We start from the raw sequence: 23,871 nt of genomic DNA on the forward strand, positions 1-23,871 counted from the left end.
GAGCTGTGGCTAACCCAAAAGGTAGGGCCTTGAACTTGAAATGCTGTTGGAGGATAGCGAACCTGAGATAGCACTGATGGGACAGTGCTATAGGAACATGTAGGTAAGCATCCTGGACATCCAGGGGTACCATATAATCCCCGGGCTCCATGGCCAAAATGATGGAATGTAAAGTTTCCATATGAAACCGAGGTACCCAAATGTATTTGTTCAGCACTTTGAGATTGAGAATGGGAGGAACTGGAATGATTACTCCTGACTGAAGCAATTTCTGAACTGCCTCTTGCAAAGCCCTGACCTTCATCTCTTCCAAAGATGGGTTGGTACAAAAACACATTCGAGGAGGGTGCTTCCTGAGGCAAAAGCATAACCTAGAGATATCGCTTCCTGTACCCAGGCATCTGTTGTAGACCGCCAGATCTGTGCAAACTGAAGAAATTAGCCCCCCACCCTGGGATCCTCCAGGTGGAGGCCTGCATCATCAGTCTGATGGCTTATTTTCAGTTTTACCAACCGGTCCTCTGGTAGCCCAATGCTTTTTAGTCTTACCAGACTTGTTGTATTGGGGCTGCCTGCTATCAGTTTTTCCTTTAGCTTTTCCCTGAGACCAAAAGGGCTGAAAATCTGGAACTTTAGGTTTGAATTTGTATGTGGAAGGAAACTTTACCTTCTTGGAGTCTGCTTCTAACTCCAAAATATATGTCAATTCTTTACCAAAAAGAAAATCTCCAGAAAAAGGCAAAGATTCCAAAACCTTCTTAGATTCTGAATCAGCTTTCCATGTATGTATCCAAACTGCTCTATGAGCAGCTATTGTTGAAGCTGACGCACTGGAAGCAATAGTACCCATATCCAAGAATATTGCAGCCTGTTTTATATGTGCTATATGGGATTTTTGCTCTTTCGATGCCATTGAGAAATCCCCCTCCAATGCATTAGCCCAGGCAGCAGTATTTTTTAAACCCTTTATTTTTTTATACTGTATATATATTTTGCTTAATAAATTATTCATGGCTCATACTTATAGAAATATTATTTTACTGAAATTGCCAGTAAAATATAATATTTTAACTGAATAACAATAACAAATAAAATCCTAGTACACTGCCACAGAATTTTACTTTTCATTTGTTTTTATTTTTTTGGAAGTTTATAAATTACATTTTAAGTGGTAGCACATCCAAATGGAGCTGGACCGATAGCACAGGAAATACTTAATATTCTCAATTAAAGGACAGAGCTTTCAATACTGTGAAAAATCCATAAGCTGTGGGACTCAGGGACATATTTAATATATATATGTTATGTTAAGAACTTACCGTTGATAATGGAATTTCTCCTAAGTCCACAGGATCCACAGGATAACATTGGGTTATTATGGAGCAACAGCAGATTTGCACCAATTGGTCAAAGCTTTTCGGCTTCCCAGCATGCAACGGGCCCGTCCATATATCCACGCCTACTGGCTCAGGCAAATCAGTTGTATTCCCGAAGCTCAAGGCAGGAGCATCATAGATAGCCCTAATTAAGCGAGAAGAACACACATGCACACCCTTCCATACAAGAAGCAAGAGGTTAGTGAGTAAAAGGATCCTCAAATCAGGTGCATCAGGATGGGATCCCTGTGGATCCTATAGACTTAGGAGAAATACTATTATCAATAGTAAGTTCTTACCATAATGTATATTTCTATGGCAGGGTCCACAGGTTATCCACAGGATAACATTGGGATTTCCCAAAGCAATTTAGTGGTGGGGACGCTCCTGACTGGACAGGAGAATCCTTCACCCGCATTAAGCGTCGTGAGAGGCAAAGGTATCCATGGTATAATGTCTAATGAATGTGTTAATGGAAGACCATGTGGCTGCCTTACATATCTGTTCTGCTGAAGCACCACATTGTGCTGCCCATGATGGACCTACCTTATGAGTAGAATGAGCAGACACATTAGCTGGAACAGGGAGATCATCTTGAGAATATGCTTCTGAAATTGTCATCCGAAGACACCTTGCCAGTGTCTGCTTATCGGCAAGCCATCCTCTCTTGTGAAATCCGCAGAGAATGAAGAGAGAATCTGTCTTTCTGATGGCACTGGTACAATTCACGTAGATCCTTAAGGCACGGACCACATCCAGTGATGCATCTCCTGCAGAAAGGCCAGGTTCCTGGAAAGCCAGGACTACAATTTCTTTGTTAAGGTGAAATTTAGACACCACCTTTGGAAGATACCAAGATTTAGTTCTAAGAACCGCTCTATCTGGATAAAAGATCAGAAATGTAGGACGACATAACAATTCCCCTAAATCTGATACTATTCTAGCTGACGCCATGGCCAGTAGAAAGAGAACCTAAGCTGTCAACCATTTAAGATCCACTTTGTTAAGTGGTTCAAATGGGGCCTTTAAGACTAAATTTAAGTCCCAAGGCACTGTAGGAGGAACAAAAGGAAGTTGAATGCGCAGAATTCCCTGGAAAAAAGTATGCACATCCTGTAAGTTGGCAATTTTCTTTTGAAACCATACAGTCAATACTGACCCTTGCACACTCAAGGAAGCCACCTTCAAACCTTTGTCTATTCCTGCCTGAAGGAATGCTAAGACCCTGGACACTCTGAAAGACCTAGGATCCATTTTCCGTTCACTGCAGCAGTGAATATAGGCTGGCCATATTCGGTGATAAATGTGAGCTGAGGAAGGTTTCCTTGCTCTGAGCATTGTTTGAATTACCTGTTGTGAGAATCGTCTTGACTTCAGGATAGAGGTTCCATAAGCCACGCCATCAAAGACAGTTGATCCAGATGTCTGTGATAACAAGGACCCTGCATCAGAAGATCTGGATGTTGAGGGAGCAGGAGTGGAGCATCCATTGACATTCTCTGCAAATCTGTGTACCAATGTCTTCTGGGTCAAGCCGGAGCTATTAGTATAATGGCACCCTTTCCTTGCTTTATCTTTCTCACAACCCTGGGTAATAAGGTGATTGGAGGAAACACATAGGCCAGATGAAAGTCCCATTTCACTGACAGGGCATCCACGAAGATCACTCTGGGTTCTTTTGTTCTTGACCCATATGCGAGAACTTTGTTGTTCTGATGGGACGCCATGAGATCTATCTCTGGCAACCCCCACTTGTCTACTAGAGTCTGGAAGACCTCCAGGTGTAGAACCCATTCACTTGCCTGAATGGCGTGTCAACTGAGAAAATCTGCTTCCCAGTTTAGGACTCCTGGAATGAACACTGCAGACAAGGCTGGATGATGAAGTTCTGCCCACTTTAGTGAGTGACTTACCTCCTTCATAGCTTTTTTGGTTATGAGTTCCTCCTTGATGGTTGAGGTATGCTACTGCCGTCCATTGTCTGAGTGGATCTGAACTGGTTTTCCCCGAAGAATATCCTTTGCTTGAATTAGTGCCATGTATAAGGCCTGAAGTTCCAATATATTTATTGGCAGGCAACCTTCTTCCTTGGTCCATTTCCCCTGGAAACAAAACCTTCCTGACACTGCTACTCAGCCCTGGAGAATGGCATCTGTTGTCAGAATTTCCCAATCAGATATCCAAAAGGGTGTCCCCTTGTCCATATGGGATGACTGTAGCCACCAGGCTAATGACCTTCTTACTTCTTACCACAGTCTGCGTTTTAATCATCTGATGCAACATGTCACTGACCTCGGTTGAGAGAGTTGAGAACTCGGGTGTTCTTCTGATGGTCAGGAAGAGGAACTGCAGCTGGGCCGGAGTAGGGACGGCCGGATATAGGTCTTCCTCATGCAGGATCAAAACAGCAACTGGAGTTCGAGAACGATGCTGAAGAATCACCTATTGAAGGGGAGTTGAGAGCAATGCTGGAACGCACTGAATGATGGAAGACTTGCGGGCAAATGCTGAAGCACGCGGAGTGGTGAGAAACTTGTGAGCGATGCTGAAGCACACTGAGTGGTGAGAAACTTGTGAGCGATGCTGAAGCACACTGAGTGGTGAGAAACTTGTGAGCGATGCTGAAGCACACTGAATGCACTGGAGTTTGTACAGCGGGGAGACACACTGGATGTCGGAAGTGCTGTAGACTTGTAGGGGAGTAAGACACGCTGAGTGCTGGAAGCAATGGAGACTCTGAGGCAGAAGAACACGCTGAATGCTGGACTCTGAGGCAGAAGAACACACTGGAGACTGTGAAACAGAGGGACACGCTGAATGCTGGAAACACTGGAGACTGTGGAACAGCAGAGAGTCACACTGCACAAAGGAGCACTGAAGTATACTACTAAGAAGAGATGATACTCAGGCGCCGGGGCTCTGCCCGGCGTCTGGTTTTGAATTCACCGCCCTATCTGGATTGGCGGACTGGATTGATGACGTCACCCGCTCCCCGCCCACGTGACGCCGGGTGCAATGGCGGCGCTCACACTCCAGGGAACCACCGGGAGCAGCGCCAGCAAGACGCCGGGACCCGACGACCACCGGAGGTGGGGACCGCTAGGAGGACCAGCGGGCACGCAGGGGTAAGCGCGGCAGACGCTGCCCCTGGCGTGTGACACAACACATTCAATTTGGCAATGATCAGATGCTGCAGAGGCTTCAAGTGGAACTGTGTATACTCCCCCATGTCAAATGTTGACACCATCAATCCCATCACACGCATTGCTGCATATATGAATACCTTTTCACTGTGTAGCAACTCCTGAATCCTTGACTGAACTTTGGATATCTTGTTCAGAGGTAAAATTACTCTCTGAAGGCTTGAATCCAGTACAGCGCCCAAGTGAGTCATCCGATGTGACGGAAACAGAGACGATTTTGCCCAATTTATGTGCCAACCGTGCCTTTGCAACAATGTTATTGTCTGTTGCAGCGGACATAGGAGCAATTCCTGTGACTGTGCCAGGATTAAAAGATCATCGAGGTATGGAAAAATTCTTAACCCCTGCTGGCGGAGATAAGCTGCCATTATCACCATAATTTTGGTAAATACTCTGAGGGCTGTGGCTAACCCAAAAGGTAGGACCTGGAACTTGAAATGCTTTTGGAGGATAGCAAACCTAAGATAGCACTGATGGGACAATGCTATAGTAAAAAGTAGGTAAGCATCCTGGATATCCAGGGGTACCATATAATCCCCGGGCCCCGAGATATCGCTTCCTGCACCCAGGCATCTGTTGTAGACTGCCAGATCTGTGCAAACTGAAGAAATCAGCCCCCCACCCTGGGATCACCCAGGTGGAGGCCTGCATCATCAGGCTGATGGCTTATTTTCAGTTTTACCAACCGGTCCTCTGGTAGCCCAATGCTTTTTAGTCTTACCAGACTTGTTGTATTGGGGCTGCCTGCTATCAGTTTTTCCTTTAGCTTTTCCCTGAGACCAAAAGGGCTGAAAATCTGGAACTTTAGGTTTGAATTTGTATGTGGAAGGAAACTTTACCTTCTTGGAGTCTGCTTCTAACTCCAAAATATGTCAATTCTTTACCAAAAAGAAAATCTCCAGAAAAAGGCAAAGATTCCAAAACCTTCTTAGATTCTGAATCAGCTTTCCATGTATGTATCCAAACTGCTCTATGAGCAGCTATTGTTGAAGCTGACGCACTTGGAGCAACAGTACCCATATCCAAGAATATTGCAGCCTGTTTTAAATGTGCTATATGGGATTTTTGCTCTCTAGATTCCATTGAGAAATCCCCCTCCAATGCATTAGCCCAGGCAGCCACTGCCTTTGCCATCCGAGCTGAAGCCCTGGCTGGCCTTATGACTGCCCCAGACAGGGAAAAAATGGTTTTTAAAAAACCATCCACTCTCCTATCCGTGACATCATTTAATAATGTTGAAGGCAAATGTAATGTAGATTTTCACACTACTCTAATCACATGCATATCTACCTTGGGAGCCACCTCCCTTTTTAAACAATCTTCAGCTGGGAGAGGATAATTGGAATTTAATTTCCTAGGAACTCTAAACCTCTTATTGGGCGTAGCCCAAGACTCTTCCATGATTTCCGTCAGCTAATCTGACCTTGGAAACTCTGTCTTAACTGTTTTGGGATGTTTAAACACAGGTGCCTTGGTTTTTAACACAGGCTCTGCTGAATCCTCTTAGGATAGAATGGCTTTCATTGGTTTAATTAACTCAGCTATATCCACTGAGCTGAGAACTTCCTCCTCCTCTTCGTATGCCGTAGCAGAGTTTATAGAGTTTTTATCCTCTGATGAATCCTCATCTGAATCATGTGTAGCCTTTGAGGATGAAGATTTACTTACCACTGGCTTACCAGCCTGTTTCTTTTGAGAGGCTGCTGCTGGAAGTGATAAACTGCAGGTGGGAAGCTGCATGTAAGGGTTAATCATATAACATATACCTGGTACAGGAGTTGGAATTATCCATTCAGCTATACTGGATAATGTCTGTGCAAACATAGCCCAAGGTGGATCAACCTGCACCTGAATCTGCCTTGTATTTTTCAAGAGACCCTGGTAAAAACTAAAACAATTTGCATACAAACCATCCTGAACCAGATTCTGAGAGGTTAACCCAGCTTTGCAAGACAAACATGATATGAGCGTTGGTGTTGCTGTGAGTGTATCTTCCTCACCTTTACCGCTCTTAGACATGATAAATAATCAACACTTCCACAGTGTACTACATAATTTGTGACTGTAATCACTTTAAGCTTTTAAAGTGACATACAATCCGACCCTACCCTGCTTATGCACCAGCATTGAGGACCAGAATAGAAAAAAACTGACAGAATATATAGTAAAGTCAGCAATCACACTAGCAGTCAGTCACATGTTATACAGATGGGTCCACATTTATCTTGACCTTTAATAGGATTAACTGAGACTGGCCAGTCGGACTTAATCCCCTGCTGTATTGTTCTCTGTATTGTATTGCAGTTGAGAACAATATATGAAGGGTTTATGATAATAAATCATGTTGTGCCTAGGCACAGAAAACTAGTCAAGATGACCGTGGACCCATCTGTACATTAGTATAATAAGCAATATGAGCACATCATCAACTACAAATACATTTCAAGTTTGTAGGAGAACATATTACTGAATCATGAAAAACCGATCTACCATATTCAGATGCATAGCAAAAGAAACCACAGTAATAGTATACAGACTCATATGCAATAGGCAATTATCTAACTATTCATACTCAAAAGGTAGATAGAGACTTAGCGCTGTATTACCCATACTCAGTAGAGTGGGATACAGGGAAAATCACCCCGCTTCCAGAACCGATCAATATGTTTGCGAACGCTGAGTGGATCAAGATGCTACTAGTGTACACTGCTACTCCTTGAACCTATAGTGAACACAGATGCTCAGTGAATACAGACGCACCAGTGACACAGCCGCTTATGCTGCGACTGGGTTCCCTTCATATACAGCATCTCAGACGGAAGCGGGAAAACAGCTCATGGTTGGAGACTCGGAGGAAACTGGTCATGAACTGGGGGGAGGGGCGACCAGGAGAGCGTCTGACTCCCCATTGCTGACATCAACCCTTGGGATCACGGCCTCACATTATTCCTGGAGCCTATTATCCCTAGCCCTAGATGGCCTAGCGCTGGTGCACCCGAGGTGGCAGCCGCATCAGCTACTGTTTGGTAGTCTCCTCCCAAAACAGTGCGGCTGTGTCCATATTCCATTTCAAAGCAGAACCGATGCCTTACCTTCTCCCCGTGCTCCGGCCACAACCTGGTAACGTCTGCTGGACCTACTAGTATACCTGATACAGACACCCACCGAAACAGCATTGTACTCTTGGGTAAGCGTTGTCTTGACCCGGCGGAGAGTTGTTGGAGCGACTCTTTCTATGGTATGTATAAGACGCTTTTTAGAAAGATCACTCAAGAAAAGAATGAAATAAGAAAGCTTAGGGCTGCTAAAAACCAGCAGCCCTCTGACCATGGTCCGGCTCCTGCAGCACCAAACAAAAAAACTGATTTGCCTGAGCCAGGAGGCGGGGATATATGGACCGGCCCGTTGCATGTTGGGAGGCTGAAAAGCTTTGACCGATTGGTGCAAATCCGCTGTCGCTCCATCATGTCCCAGTGTTATCCTGTGGATAACCTGTGGACCCTGCCGGAGAAATTTTATGTATAACTGAAATGTAAAAACTTCAGTGAGGATTTTCGCTATATACAGTATTATCGCTAATTGTGCCCTGCAATTATCTCTCGGCATAGTGTTATTATTCATGTTAGTTATAGTGTTACAGTCCTAAATCAATAAAATTTAATCAAAATATGCTACCAAGTTATAGAAACAGCACATCCGCTCAGTGAAACATCAGTTTTGAAATTGGCCTGTTCTTAAAACTTGCACTGAACAAAATCAAGCTGTCTGAAGTAGCCCTTTGCATATCCATGGAATTCTGCATAGGGCATGATAGCACTGTAATTAGCAGTTACCATGTATAACATGAACACTAACTTAAACTAGCTTCTATAATGGAATAAAGTCAATTAGTACATTTTTGTCAGGGTAATGACTGCCATGCTCATTTAACTGCCTATACAGCAGGAGATGATGATGGAGCAGTATAATATATTTGTTGTCAAAGAAACAAGCTAGAGATCAATAGGTCTAGTGAAGCAAGGGTTAAAGGGCTAGCCAAAGGCGCAGTCAAGGAGAATCCAAAAACTGGGATCCGGATTTAGTAGAACTTCAGAATACCAGATAAGCAAGAGAGGTTTTAAGAGTTTGCAAATACAAGAGAGAGAGACCTGCAATAATCAAGAATAGATTGTAATTGATCCATTTAAATTAGCTGGCAGTCAAAGCACAATATGATGATGTAATTTACAGAATGTTAAGAGTCCATTGCTGTGCACATTTGCAGCAATGTTGAGGACCAGGGGCCTAATTCAGATCTGATCGCAGCAGCAAATTTGTTAGCTAATCGAAAAAACCATGGCCCTCATTCCAAGTTGTTCGCTCGCTAGCTGCTTTTAGCAGCATTGCACACGCTAGGCCGCCGCCCTCTGGGAGTGTATCTTAGCTTAGCAGAATAGCGAACGAAAGATTAGTAGATTTGCTGTAGATTCTGTGGTGTTTTTCAGTCGCACTGCTGATCGGTGAATGATTGACAGGAAAGGGGCGTTTCTGGGTGGTAACTGAGCGTTTTCCGTGAGTGTGCTAAAAAAAGCAGGTGTGTCAGGGAAAAACGCGGGAGTGTCTGGAGAAACGGGGGAATGTGGCTGGCCGAACGCAGGGCATGTTTGTGACGTCAAACCAGGAACTAAACAGACTGAGCTGATCGCAATCTGTGAGTAGGTCTGGAGCTACTCAGAAACTGCAAGGAATTATTTAGTAGCAGTTCTGCTAATCTTTCATTCGCTATTCTGCTAAGCTAAGATACACTACCAGTGGGTGGCGACCTAGCGTGTGCAATGCTGATAAAAGCAGCTAGCGAGCGAACAACTCGGAGTGAGGGCCTAGATCCGAATGACCTCCATGGTTCTCTGTGTAGGAACAGGCAATGGGCCTAATTCAGAGTTGATCTTAGCAGTAAATTTGTTAGCAGTTGGGCAAAACCATGGGTGTAATTCTGAGTTGATCGCAGCAGGAACTTTGTTAGCAGTTGGGCAAAACCATGTGCAGTGCAGGGGAGGCAAATATAACTTGTGCAGAGAGCGTTAGATTTGGGTGGGGTGTGTTCAATCTGCAATCTAAATTGCAGTGCAAAGATAAAGCAGCCAGTATTTACCCTGCACAGAAACAAAATAACCCACCCAAATCTAACTCTCTCTGCACATGTTAATCTGCCTCCCCTGCAGCGCACATGGATTTGTCCAACTGCTAACAAAGTTCCTGCTGCAATCAACTCAGAATTACCCCCCATGTGCATTGGGCAAAACCATGGGCGTAATTCTGAGTTGATCGCAGCAGGAACTTTGTTAGCAGTTGGGCAAAACCATGTGCAGTGCAGGGGAGGCAGATATAACTTGTGCAGATAGAGTTAGATTTGGGTGGGGTGTGTTCAAACTGAAATCTAAATTGCAATTGCAATTGCACTTCCCTTCTGATGAAACGGCCAGTGCTACAGGCTGAGAAACGCGTTAAGGCACCCCAGTGAAGGATCCAGTCTGACTGCGATATTTCCCTGATACCTTTGAGTTGTGTGGACCGATTAGAGCCTAGCCGCAATACACGGACATTCTACCAGCGGCGTGACACTCTGTACTTTGAATGCATCGAGCCGCTGCACACCCGGCTCAGTACAGCGCTCAGAATGAAGAAGCTTTCTTCCATCGGATGACACACCTTAGGAGCAATTGGGTTTTCCACATTATTTCCATCTAAAACAAAAGTATTAGCACAGTGCCGGTGTCCGCACTTCCAACATTGGGACACTGCTTGTCCGGCCCAACTGAGCCATCTCTAACACTCTAATGCGGCTTGTATGTGCATAAGGAGAGGTGAGACTTAAATTTGCAACAGTGATTCATAATAGAGGTACCTCTTATAAGTCTCCTACTTACAATATATTTTTATCCGTGGACGCACGGCTGAAGAATCACCAAGCACCATTGCACCTTTTCATTAAGGTTTTTAAAGACTTTTTCCATCTATGTCTTTTCAGGTGTTATATTGCAGTCATATTCATTTTCATACATTCATGTGATTTTTTATTAATTTTTTATGAATTCATTAATGGGTCAATTTATGTATGTACATTTTCATTTTTATTTATATCAATGTGTTTAATGAAACACTGTTTTATTCATCTTAATAATAAATTTACTCTTTAGACTCATTCAGCGCTCCCATTTCTTTCCACTATCACATTTTTGATTCATTGTTGGGGCTGCCCGCCCACAACCGGTGAGCGGCCGTCTGAGTCTTAGTAGGTGTGTGTGTATTGTGGAGCGCCAATTCTGTATATATAGGTATGGTTAAAAGCAATAGAGATCAGGTTTAAAAAAAAGCAATCAAGTCACCATGAACAGCCCCTTGTGGCAATATGTAAGTTTTTTATTGGTGTATATAATACTATTAGAAAATACCTCATCAAAATAAATATATCCAGGGTCAGCAATACTCATATGCCTCAACATACATGTATGCTTGACAAATATTAGCATTAAAATTAATTATTGTGGAAATAAAATGTAAAAATTTATAAAATAAACATTATTACTGAAGACAGAGCAGGGAATTACTGTAACAAACTATTGTTAAACATGCTCAGGCAAATAATTAGTGTATTTTTATGCATCTACAGCAGAAAGTTTCATAGAAGTCTCTTTATCACAGAGTAAAGTATCATTCCAGTCAAGGCCATAACTAGGGTGGTTTGAAGTGTGCCAGGCACATAGTTCTGCGGGCACTGTTGACAGAACTTGTCAATTATCGGTTTTAATTACTTTCACTTGTATCTTCCCTCCTCTTTCAAGCCCATCATTTCCTGACCACCCCTAGTGTGTAGATGCAAGGGATTAGATGTGTGGCTGCACAATACATAGATCTGCTTAATTGCATTGCTGATTATTTGTTACAAAGTAGAAGTAGCTTCATATAGGTGGTCATTCCGAGTTGATTGCATGTAGCAACTTTTTGCTGCTCGTGCAATCAACTAGTGCTGCGATCGCTTGTGCAACCCTGCTATGCTAAAAAAGTTTCATGCAGTACAAGACCAGCTCTGCACCTACTTACCCAGTGTGACGGATCCAGCGATGAAAGTCCCGGCTGTGACGTCAGACATCCACCCTCCAAACACTTGGGCATGCCTGCGTTCACCTTACCATGCCCGGGAAAAGGTGAGTAGACACCCCAATCCTCCTTCCCGCTGTCAATCTTCTTGCGATCGGGCCTGCGATCGCTTTCTTTGGTCCTGGCGTCGTTGCCCGGCGACTGCCGTCACTGGGCAACAAAGCACGTGCGCAATGCTGGCGCAACGCAGCCACACTTCCGACATGTTCGCACCACAGCGAAGAACCGCTGTGTGCGAACGGGTCAGAATGACCCCCATAGTTAGAAATCTCAGAGTTCTTATGCAAGATCAAATATCTCAATGAGTCGACTGTTTGACTAGAATGCACCAGGTAATGAGCTCAAATCCTGGGTACGGCAGTACAGTATATTGAAATGTGTTATTTAATAAAGGGTATTATAATTATAACTGAATAACACGTTGAGGGCAAAAATGTGGTATAAAGAGGATTTGTGCCCAAGTACACTTTCTTGCATTCTTCCATAAGTGTGTATTATATATAGTATGTAGTAAGTGGCATTATAGCATGGGCTTTCTCTGGGATCAGTTTTGCTATGCCCCTTCCAACTATGATATGCACTTTATGTCCTTATTTGAAAATTGTGTGTGTGGGGGGAGGTGCCAATCTCTTTCTGGCAAAGGCCAAAAGTTTAGTTACAGCTCTGATTCCAGTAACTATACTTCAATTAACATGTAAGCAACTAGCAGCAGGCATTGGTTGGTGTACCAGTCCCCAGTGACAGTGCACTGCTGCACTGGTGGCAAGGTAGCTACATGACTAGTTTTGGCCATAAAACCAGCCACCATCTGACTGGACATGCTGCACTCATGTCAGAACTTCTGTGGCGGTGCACCTCCAACTAAGATCCACTCGGCTGACTTCTGTTTGGTCTCAGGGACAAAACAGTAGATCCAGAATAAATCACCACTGATGTTCTCCAAGACAGAGTTTGAGTAACTGAATTGGTCAACAATTTGCAGCACCAATTCACCCGAGCCTCCATCTGCTCTCGAGTCAGCTGATGGGGCAACTAGCATGCAGAAACCTTGCTCAGGCCAAGCTTTTTATGGAGTATGAAGCAGATGTATCCCAGTGTGATGCTTAGTTCCTTCTCTAACTGGGCCACTGTCACCTTGGAATCCACCTTAACTATGGTCCACATGGCAGCAACTTTGTCCGTGGTGATGGCAAGCACAAGCTGACCACCATGCTCCTTATCCTCCAAGAACGGTCTCCTGCATCAATATTCTGTAGACCACTCAAACACAGTGCTTTGAGATGGTGCTTGCCCCCAAAAAGCAGCTCACAGTTGGTTAAACCACTCCAGCTGTTACACAAAACTCTTAAAGCCATAGAAAATCATTCCAGTAGCCTCTGTTGAACTCCATAATGAGTTCAAGAAGGAAATGAACATGCTGAATTCTTGTGTGTGCGGTTCTGAAGTATATGGATGGTAGGTCAACACTATTAATGTTGACAGTCAAAAGGTCATCCACTACCGGTCAACATGCATTAGGTTGACATGGACAAAAGGTCGACATTGTAAAAAGGTGGTTGACATGACAATGGATGGCACGGGAAAAGGTCAACATGATTTTTTTTTATTCTACTTTTTCATACCTTATCATCCACGTGGACTGTGAGTGGGAGTAGTAAGCTGTGCCAAGTGCATCTGCAACTGAGCAAGAACCTTGCCCTCAGCATGGTGAGTAAAGTGAGCCATGCAAGGGAACGTGGTACACTAATTGGGGTTTCCAGAGACTTTACAGAGAAAATTACACAACAAAAACTCATGTTAACCTTTTCCCGTGTTGACCTTTTCCGTGTTGGCCATTTTACCATGTTGACCTTTTTCACGTCATCCTGTTGTGTGTCAACCTTTTGGGATCGACTTAGTGACTGTCAACCTTTTCCAGGTTGACCCTATGATCTATACCCCAGTTCTGCTTATACAGTGTATGGTTCTGCACCTTGGCATTTCACAATAACTAGGCAGATTTTACAGTTTACAACCAGTCAAATCATGTTTTCGCTATTTATACACTGAAAATCCAGAAACTTAGTACATACCCCTCATCGTAGGGCATCCCTATGATGCCCTACGATGTTACCATTTTTCTCTCTCCATTAATCACCCGCTTTGTCCCCAGCCCTCAAGACCTACAGACATCTGCAGCTCCTCTGGCTGGGAGATGGACCACCCAAGAGATGTGCAGTATTTTTGGTGGGGGCCTGCCTATTTAGTCATTGCCAGGCCCAAAAATTTAGGATGGCAGCCGTGATATTAGGAATTTACTGTGACAATGTGGTTTGCAAAATTCCTGTGTATCTTTTTCTTATAAATTACAGTATGTGAATGTGCAGATAATTTTTGGAATAATAACCTATTGTACTGTAAAGTATACACTGTGTGTATAGGACTTTGAGAGGGTCGATGAGCTCCCCTTCATTTAATCTGCTGTAAATCTGCATGAGTGCCTCCAATGTGACTATGTATATCGGGTACTTTGGAATCATATGCAATTTTAATGAAAAACGTTTTTCTTTTAGAATAAATATTTGTAATTCTCTATAGTGTATATTCATCATCACTTAATTTCTACAAAAGAAGGTGCAAATGGACATTTTAACCTTCTTTTGTAAGAATGTAGTTTTGATACCATTTATCATAAAGGTAAGCAGGAGATATCACAGATATCTCCTTCTTACCTTTCACTCCCGATCAGGTCGGCATCCCCATACACTAGTATTCATAAAGCTCTGAAAATACCATATTTTCGGAGCATGACTGTGGAGCATTCACTATCTGCAGATGGCGAATGCTAACCTACCCCTGCTAATTATCTATGGGAAGCAGTCCCGGCTTGCGAACAGTGATCCTTCTGGATCCCACCGCCCCTGTCCACCTTCCTCCACCAGAAGCCCAATGCTTTGTGCACCTGCGTGAACCATAGTTCACGTAGGTGCACCAGCACTGACAAAGATTAGTGTGCCTTAGGTGCAATTGCACTGACAAAGATTTTCAGATAAGATGACTCCGCGCCAGAGCAATGATGAATTGCTCCGGTGCTCACAGCAAGTCAGAATGTTAATTATCAGGTGACCTATTATATATAAAATCTTTTTTGGAGATATTGTGATTATCAATTTTAAAACATTTTTTTAAAGAGACATATAGAAACAGTTTTGTCCGATACAGTGTTGCACCACAAATAGTTATATGTCCTTCCTATCTTCTAAAATATCAAGAAGCAGCGTGGTGATAATCTCATTTATTTAAAAGACATGTTTTTCTTGCTCATTAGACTGCAGTCTCCCTGCTAGGGCATTTTGCTTGCTGCACCCACAGTACGGGCTAATGCAGAGTCGATCGTAGATGTGCTAAATTTAGCACATCTACGGACATTTAGTCCGCCCCACATGTCAGGCCCTAGTCCGCCCCCACACAAGTACAAAAGCATCGCACAGCGGCGATGCTTTTGTACTTGACATGTAGCTCCCTACCTGCGCAGCTTCTGCGCACTGTCAGGGAGCTACTTGTCGCATCCTGGGTCGCAGCGGCTATGTGACATCACGCAGACACCGCAGCCCACCCCCCGCATGGTCTGGGCCCGGACCAAGGCCCCAAAATGGTGGCCCAATGCCGCCACCCCACCTCCTCCCACCCAGCGAATGCCTCTGCCTGTCAATCAGGCAGAGGCGATCGCTGTGCTGAGATGCCGATAGCATCTCTGGCATGCACATGCGCACTGCGGCGCATGTGCAGTTCAGGCCTAATCGACCGCTGTTCGAAAATGCACAGCAGCGATCAGGTCTGAATTAGACCCCTAGGCTGCAGGAGTACACACTATGGGAGGGGGGGGGTGCACAATATGTAGGGGTTGTTGGAGACTTGTGGGCTGCAGCATCTCACAGTGCACACATCAGGGGTGTGACGCTGAGTGGAGGAGAGGAGTAGGAAGTTGAGCAGTGCTGTGTGGTGACTGGTCCTTTCCAAGTAGGAAATACTGTAACCAGCTTAGCCACGGTCAGACCCCATTTAGCACTTGGCACATTTTGACATAAGATGGTGAGGTAGCACACTTGCCACTGTTACCACATTCTAATACCAACTAATATACTGGCTGTGGGCATCACCATCCTGGGTCCCGCCCTCACATGGTAGAGTATGGAGTTCTGAGAGAACCGTGGGCTGCCCAATGCAGCCCAACACTAGTTGGATGAGTTAAAACAGCAGTTCTCTTTTCCTGGCAACCAGCTATAGAAAGGAAGCCCATGACAGCAATAAGTGCTTACAGGCTGCTAGATACCATCCCAAATGCCTCGAAAAAAGGGGCCCGACCCATAGGTGGCCTACTCCCCCCTGATCACCCCCCTTCTCCCCTGCCCCAGCTTGCCCCTTCCTCCCAATAAAGCAGTGAAAACCAGTGCGAACACTGAGTAGGCCCATTCTCTGTCAGGACCCAGGACTCATGTCCCTGCAGACCCCCCGATGTGTAAAATATTTTACTTGATTTGCACCCCATCACCAAAGTACCTGCAAAGCTAAGTTAATTTTCTTGCCATTCTGAAATAACCTGCTGACAAAAATACAATGTTTCTTTGTGACTGGATCAATAACACCACTAAGAATTTTACATTTACTGTGATGACTAGAAGCTAGACATATATATCTGCATCACCAAATGTGTAAATGTATTCACTAAGAATTTTACATTTACTTTAATGATGAATAGAAGCTACAGACAGATATAGCAGCATCACCAAATGTGCAAATATATTCATTTTTTTTTTACCTTTACTGTATACTTCTTTTGAGCAAAATATGCTCAATTTACTTCTAATTCTGCATCAGGCCAGTAATCATGTTTCAGTTTGGCTGAAAAAAAATCTCACTTTGCATGTTCTTTCAACAAGTTTCTACATACTACTAGTCATACCTTCTAAATAATTTACAGTGAATAGAACCTCCTGGGTTCATTTTTATTACCGCTATGTCACCACAAGTCAGTTTTTATATGTTATGCCCACTGTTTTCTGTTCTGAAGGTTATAACATAAAGCATGTAACAAAAAGCTGTACAATTAACCATCTATTATACTTTGCTGAACGTCCTTAAGAATTTACTTCACAGGCAATAAATTGTGAAACATTTACTTTCATGTCATGAATCCGCATTCATGCTTTCTCCCCCTGATAAACATATCAATGCATTAATAACACCTTCTGAAAACTATTGTTACATGTGTCACAAAACCATGCAGGAGTTGAGAACATTATCATATCAGAACTGTTGGACTCAATTTGTTTTCATAATAAGCATGAAAGAGTCAAGGTAATATAGTGGAAAAAAACAATTAAATGTCTGCTGGTGACACTTTGCTATGAAATGAGCATACTCCAGAACATATGATTAATTAATTACCTTGCATTAGCACACCATGCTCTGGTAAAATTAACATTACATTTGCTGCTTAAATACATTACACTGGCGTGTAAATGTAGGCAATAATATAGCATGCACATTATCAATTACACAGTTCTTACGGCAATCAGTTCAACATGCCATAATTGTGGACAGAAAATAAGAAATCTATAAATGATCACATACGTGTTAGAAATATTTTTTGCCGAAATTAGGTAACATCATTAAATAACTGAAATATAAAATATTATCAATTAATTTTAATATAATATGAAAGACTTGCTTTTGGAGTAAGATTGTTTATAGTTTTGAGATGGGAGTTGGTTACCAACACAGAAAATAAAAATAAAGTGGCCTATACTATGCACCAGGGCATATTTATGTCACCACTTGATATACAGGCTTGTGAATACTGTAACATGGGCATAGAGTCTACTGCTGGCGCTAAAATTTGGTAACCACAAGTCCAGTATAGACATTGACTGTTACCTGGTATCACCTGAATGAGGGCAACTTGACTTGCATATCCCCACTATAGTAAATGCTGCATAGACTCAGTATGATAAAGTAGAAGCTAATCTGGTGCATAGGGCTTTTCTAGGCCTCTTTTTACATTATCACATTATTACATTAATATTACCACTATTAGTTACCTTTAAATAAAATACCAGAGAACAATCTATCCCGCCACCCCTACCCATAACATTGTGAGATGAAGAGAGTAAATTGTAGTAAAGACCACAGCCTAAGTTATGATACCTAGTAAGAGAGATACTGTAAGTAACTTAGCATTAGTCGGAGTAAAGCCAGGGTGTGGTACACAAGAACGGAGCCACGGTTGATTAGTGTTGATCAGGCCAAAGCCAAGGTCTGGCACATAGACAATCAAACAAACAAAGAGTACAGTTTTTGGTGGTAATATACTATATTCAATTATCCACACATAGTGGCACCATTTACGGTGCAACTGGTTATATATATATATATATATATATATAAGAATCCAATTCAGCCGGCACTCACAAATACAGGTTAAATGCTCCGGTGTCCAGTTCAGCAAAATGTCATATTCCTCCAATAAGAACGGCACTCAGAGACTCTCATGAGTCCATTGTCTGTGGTCCTGAGGAAGGGGCTGTGTCCCCAAAAACGTTCGTTTGATATGACTTGATCTGAATACAGTTTACCTATCATGAGAGTCTCTGAGTGCCGTTCTTATTGGAGGAATATATATATATATATATATATATATATATATAAAAACAAAAAAAACTCTTTCTGCGCTGATTGAAAATAGAGTACTAGGGTAGAGATCACATTCAATAATTAGGATCAGCTGCCTAATTACACTAGGTTCCCTGTTATGAGGAATCAAAAAACAAATATGTGGTATTAGTGTAATTGGCGCCTTGGGGCTGTTATAACACCCCAATTTCTGTGACAGAATGACCTAATGTCAAATAAAATCTTGTTTAGGAAAACAAACTATGTTCCAATACGCAAAATTTATTAAAATTTATAAAAGATCATCTGATACTGTATTGATATAACTGTCCATAAAACATTTCAACCACCACTAACATCCAGTGGTGGTCCACATAAGAGCAGATGTACAACTATTTATTTTGTGAACTCCTCCTTCAAGGATTGTAAGTTGGAGGTCAGATCACAACAAATTTGATAAACCAGTGTGTTTCGTCTCTCACAAAGACTTCATCAGGGGTACATCTTATTCGAGTAATTAGCCTCAAACAATCAATGGATTCATTTGCTCTGTGATATTATCATAGGTAAAAAGTGGATCATCCACTATGAGTACATAGCCAATAATGCCTGGCCATTTACGGTGCAACTGGTTATATATATATATATATATATATATATATAAGAATCCAATTCAGCCGGCACTCACAAATACAGGTTAAATGCTCCGGTGTCCAGTTCAGCAAAATGTCATATTCCTCCAATAAGAACGGCACTCAGAGACTCTCATGAGTCCATTGTCTGTGGTCCTGAGGAAGGGGCTGTGTCCCCGAAAACGTTCGTTTGATATGACTTGATCTGAATACAGTTTACCTATCATGAGAGTCTCTGAGTGCCGTTCTTATTGGAGGAATATATATATATATATATATATATAAAAAACAAAAAAAACTCTTTCTGCGCTGATTGAAAATAGAGTACTAGGGTAGAGATCACATTCAATAATTAGGATCAGCTGCCTAATTACACTAGGTTCCCTGTTATGAGGAATCAAAAAACAAATATGTGGTATTAGTGTAATTGGCGCCTTGGGGCTGTTATAACACCCCAATTTCTGTGACAGAATGACCTAATGTCAAATAAAATCTTGTTTAGGAAAACAAACTATGTTCCAATACGCAAAATTTATTAAAATTTATAAAAGATCATCTGATACTGTATTGATATAACTGTCCATAAAACATTTCAACCACCACTAACATCCAGTGGTGGTCCACATAAGAGCAGATGTACAACTATTTATTTGTGAACTCCTCCTTCAAGGATTGTAAGTTGGAGGTCAGATCACAACAAATTTGATAAACCAGTGTGTTTCGTCTCTCACAAAGACTTCATCAGGGGTACATCTTATTCGAGTAATTAGCCTCAAACAATCAATGGATTAATTTGCTCTGTGATATTATCATAGGTAAAAAGTGGATCATCCACTATAGCCAATAATGCCTGGCCACTCAGGAGGGATAAAAGTGTGGAAATTATGGAATCAAAAACCCACTGGAGATTCATATAATTCACAACCTGATCAATCTTAAAAATTGGCATGTGATGCTCAGAGAATCAAAATCAGTAGTAGCACTCAATAGTTTTGTACCAATAGTGTGCTGTGCTGTGTGTCCCAGTATCACTTATCACAGGTTGTGAATTATATGAATCTCCAGTGGGTTTTTGATTCCATAATTTCTACATTTTTATCCCTCCTGAGTGGCCAGGCATTATTGGCTATGTACTCATAGTGGATGATCCACTTTTTACCGATGTTAATACCCCAGAGCAAATGAATCCATTGATTGTTTGAGGATAATTACTCAAATAAGATGTACCCCTGATGAAGTCTCTGTGAGAGACGAAACGCATTGGGTTATCAAATTTGTTGTGATCTTACCTCCAATTTACAATCCTTGAAGGATGAGTTTGCAAAATAAATACAATGCTCACTAAAATAACACATCTTAGATCTGAATGAATGAAATATTCTTATTAAATACTTTGTTCTTTACATAGTTGAATGTGCTGACAACAAAATCACACAAAAATTATCAATGGAAATCAAATTTATTAACCCATGGAGGTCTGGATTTGGAGTCACACTCAAAATTAAAGTGGAAAAACACACCACAGGCTGATCCAACTTTGATGTAATGTCCTTAAAACAAGTAAAAATGAGGCTCAGTAGTGTGTGTGGCCTCCACGTGCCTGTATGACCTCCCAACAATGCCTGGGCATGCTCCTGATGAGGTGGCGGATGGTCTCCTGAGGGATCTCTTCCCAGACCTGGACTAAAGCATCTGCCAACTCCTGGACAGTCTGTGGTGCAACGTGGCGTTGGTGGATGGAGCGAGACATGATGTCCCAGATGTGCGCAATTAGATTCAGGTATGGGGAACGGGCGGGCCAGTCCATAGCATCAATGCCTTTGTCTTGCAGGAACTGCTGACACACTCCAGTCACATGAGGTCTAACATTGTCTTGCATTAGAAGGAACCCAGGGCCAACCGCACCAGCATATGGTCTCACAAGGGGTCTGAGGATCTCATCTCGGTACCTAATGGCAGTCAGGCTACCTCTGGTGAGCACATGAGCCACCCCACACCATTACTGACCCACTGCCAAACCGGTCATGCTGGTGGATGTTGCAGGCAGCAGAATGTTCTCCTTGGCATCTACAGACTCTGTCATGTCTGTCACATGTGCTCAGTGAGAACCTGCTTTCATCCGTGAAGAGCACAGGGCGAATTTGCCAACTTGGTGTTCTCTGGCAAATGCCAAACGTCCTGCACGGTGTTGGGCCGTAAGCACAACCCCCACCTTTGGACGTCGGGCCCTCATACCACCCTCATGGAGTCTGTTTCTGATCATTTGAGAAGACACATGCACATTTGTGGCTTGCTGGAGGTCATTTTGCAGGGCTCTGGCAGTGCTCCTCCTGTTCCTCCTTGCACAAAGGTCCTGCTGTTGGGTTGTTGCCCTCCTTCGGCCTCCTCCACGTCTCCTGATGTACTGGCCTGTCTCCTGGTAGCGCCTCCATGCTCTGGACACTACGCTGACAGACACAGCAAACCTTCTTGCCACAGCTCGCATTGATGTGCCATCTTGGATGAGCTGCACTACCTGAGCCACTTGTGTGGGTTGTAGACTCCGTCTCATGCTACCACTAGAGTGAAAGCACGCCAGCTTTAAAAAGTGACCAAAACATCAGCCAGAAAGTATAGGAGCTGAGAAGTGGTCTGTTGTCACCACCTGCAGAACAAACTTCTTTATAGGGGGTGTCTTGCTAATTGCTATAATTTCCACCTGCTGTCTATTCCATTTGCACAACAGCATGTGAAATTGATTGTCAATCAGTGTTGCTTCCTAAGTGGACAGTTTGATTTCCCAGAAGTGTGATTGACTTGGAGTTACATTGTGTTGTTTAAGTGTTCCCTTTATTTTTTTGAGCAGTGTATTTGTACATCTGCTCTTATTTGGACCACCACTGAATATTAGTGAGGGTTGACATGTTTTATGGACAGTTATATCAATACAGTATCAGATGATCTTTTATACATTTTAATACATTTTGGGTAATGGATCATATTGTTTGATTTCCTAAACAAGATTTTATTTGACATTAGGTCACCCTGTCACAAATAGTGGTGTTATAACAACCCCAAGGCACCAACTACACTATCACTATATATATATATATATATATATACATACATTCACACGGGAGTTTCTGATTTTCACGATTGTACATATACATTAGTGTTAATTTGGTAAATCTATAGAGACGTAGATTTGAGTTGGTAACGTTATTACATACCTATTAATCCATGGTTCTTGCCGTTACCCGAGGTGTACCTGTAGCAGATACAGTAAAAAGTGATAAGACCATTTTTGCAGTTTATTAAATTCTATACACTGGAGGTGCAATCCAAATTTTTATATGATTTTCCATTTGGGCATTTATTGTTCACACAACCAAGCCATGCATTTGTAATGACATCATTATGTCAACACCCTTTCATCCCTTTAGAGGAGGGTCATTAAAATTCTTATTATATACTAGAGATGAGCGGGTTCAGATCTCAGAGAGCCGATCCCACCCACACTTCACAATCCAAGCCAGGAACCGAGTCCGGCTCATGACTTCCCGCCAGACTCGGATCCTAGAACAAGGCAAAATGTCATCATCCTGCTGTTGGATTCTCGCAGGTTTTGGATTCCATATAAAGAGCCGCATGTTGCCACCATTTTTACTACATACTTGGACAGTGAGTGAGACAGACCCCTGTCTCTATGTGAGTGGTGGCGTCGGGTGGAGTCAGTGTTAGGGGTGCTGTCCTGTCCGGGGTGCTGCAGCTGTACTTGGGTGTTGCTGTCCTGTCACTGTGCTGTACAGGGCCACTATCCTGTATGCTGTAAAAAATACAGGTGTGTTGTAAAGGTACACTGGCCCTGTCTTGTATGCTGTAAAAATACAGGGGTACTGTGAAAATAAAGGTACACTGGCCCTGTTATGTATGCTATAAAAATTACAGGGGTGTTACAATACAGGGGTGCTGGCTCTGTCCTGTATGCTGTAAAAATACAGGGGTGATGTGAAAAGACAGCGGTGTTGTTTCTGTCCTGTATGCTGTAAAAAATACATGTGTTGTAAAGATACACTAGCCCTGTCTTGTATGCTGTAAAAATACAGGGGTGCTGTGAAAATAAATGTACACTGGCCCTTTCATGTATGCTGTAAAAATACAGGGGTGCTGTGAAAATACAGGGGTGCTGGTACTGTCCTGTGTGCTGTAAAAAATGCAGGGGTGTTGTAAAGGTACACCGGTCCTGTCTTGTATGCTGTAATATTAAAAGGATGTGAAAATACATGTACGCTGGCCCTGTATTGTATGCTGTAACAATACCGGGGTGTGCTGTGAAAACAAAAGTACACTGGCCCTGTCCTGTGTGCTGTAAAAATACAGGGGTGTGTGGGGGGGTGTGGCTTGGAGACTGACCTGGACAGACGTGCTTCATGAGAGCTCCTGCCTTGGGCTTTTATTTCTGGCCAACGGAACCGTTATTAGACAGCCCTACAACTTTACCTGCTCTCCTCCAGACCTGCTTTCAGTGTGGGGCAAGATCGTGGGACCGGCGGCCTACCATCAGCAAGAAGCCAGGACCTTCCTTTCTGACGGAGCCTGACCGGAAGTGCGTAAAACCCCGGCGCTACACTCCCCCTACTCCTGCTGATAGCAATCTGCTCCCGGAGACACGGACCCAGCACGCGAGTAGTGGGGCAAGCATGATCGCAGACTCCAACCTACTACTGCCGTCAGAGCCGGGACCTCGAAGTGGAGCGCGGGCTGCGGCCAACGGGATCTCGCACTCACCCGCGGAGAAGTGTGCACGGGTGCGCCCCCGCACCTGCCCAGTGCCCGAAGACCCTGCTCACCTGCCGGGAGCCCGCATTACACGGGGAGATGCCAAGGAGAGAG

The sequence above is a fragment of the Pseudophryne corroboree genome, chromosome 10, assembly GCF_028390025.1.
Source record: "Pseudophryne corroboree isolate aPseCor3 chromosome 10, aPseCor3.hap2, whole genome shotgun sequence".
Taxonomy (NCBI): Eukaryota; Metazoa; Chordata; class Amphibia; order Anura; family Myobatrachidae; genus Pseudophryne; species Pseudophryne corroboree.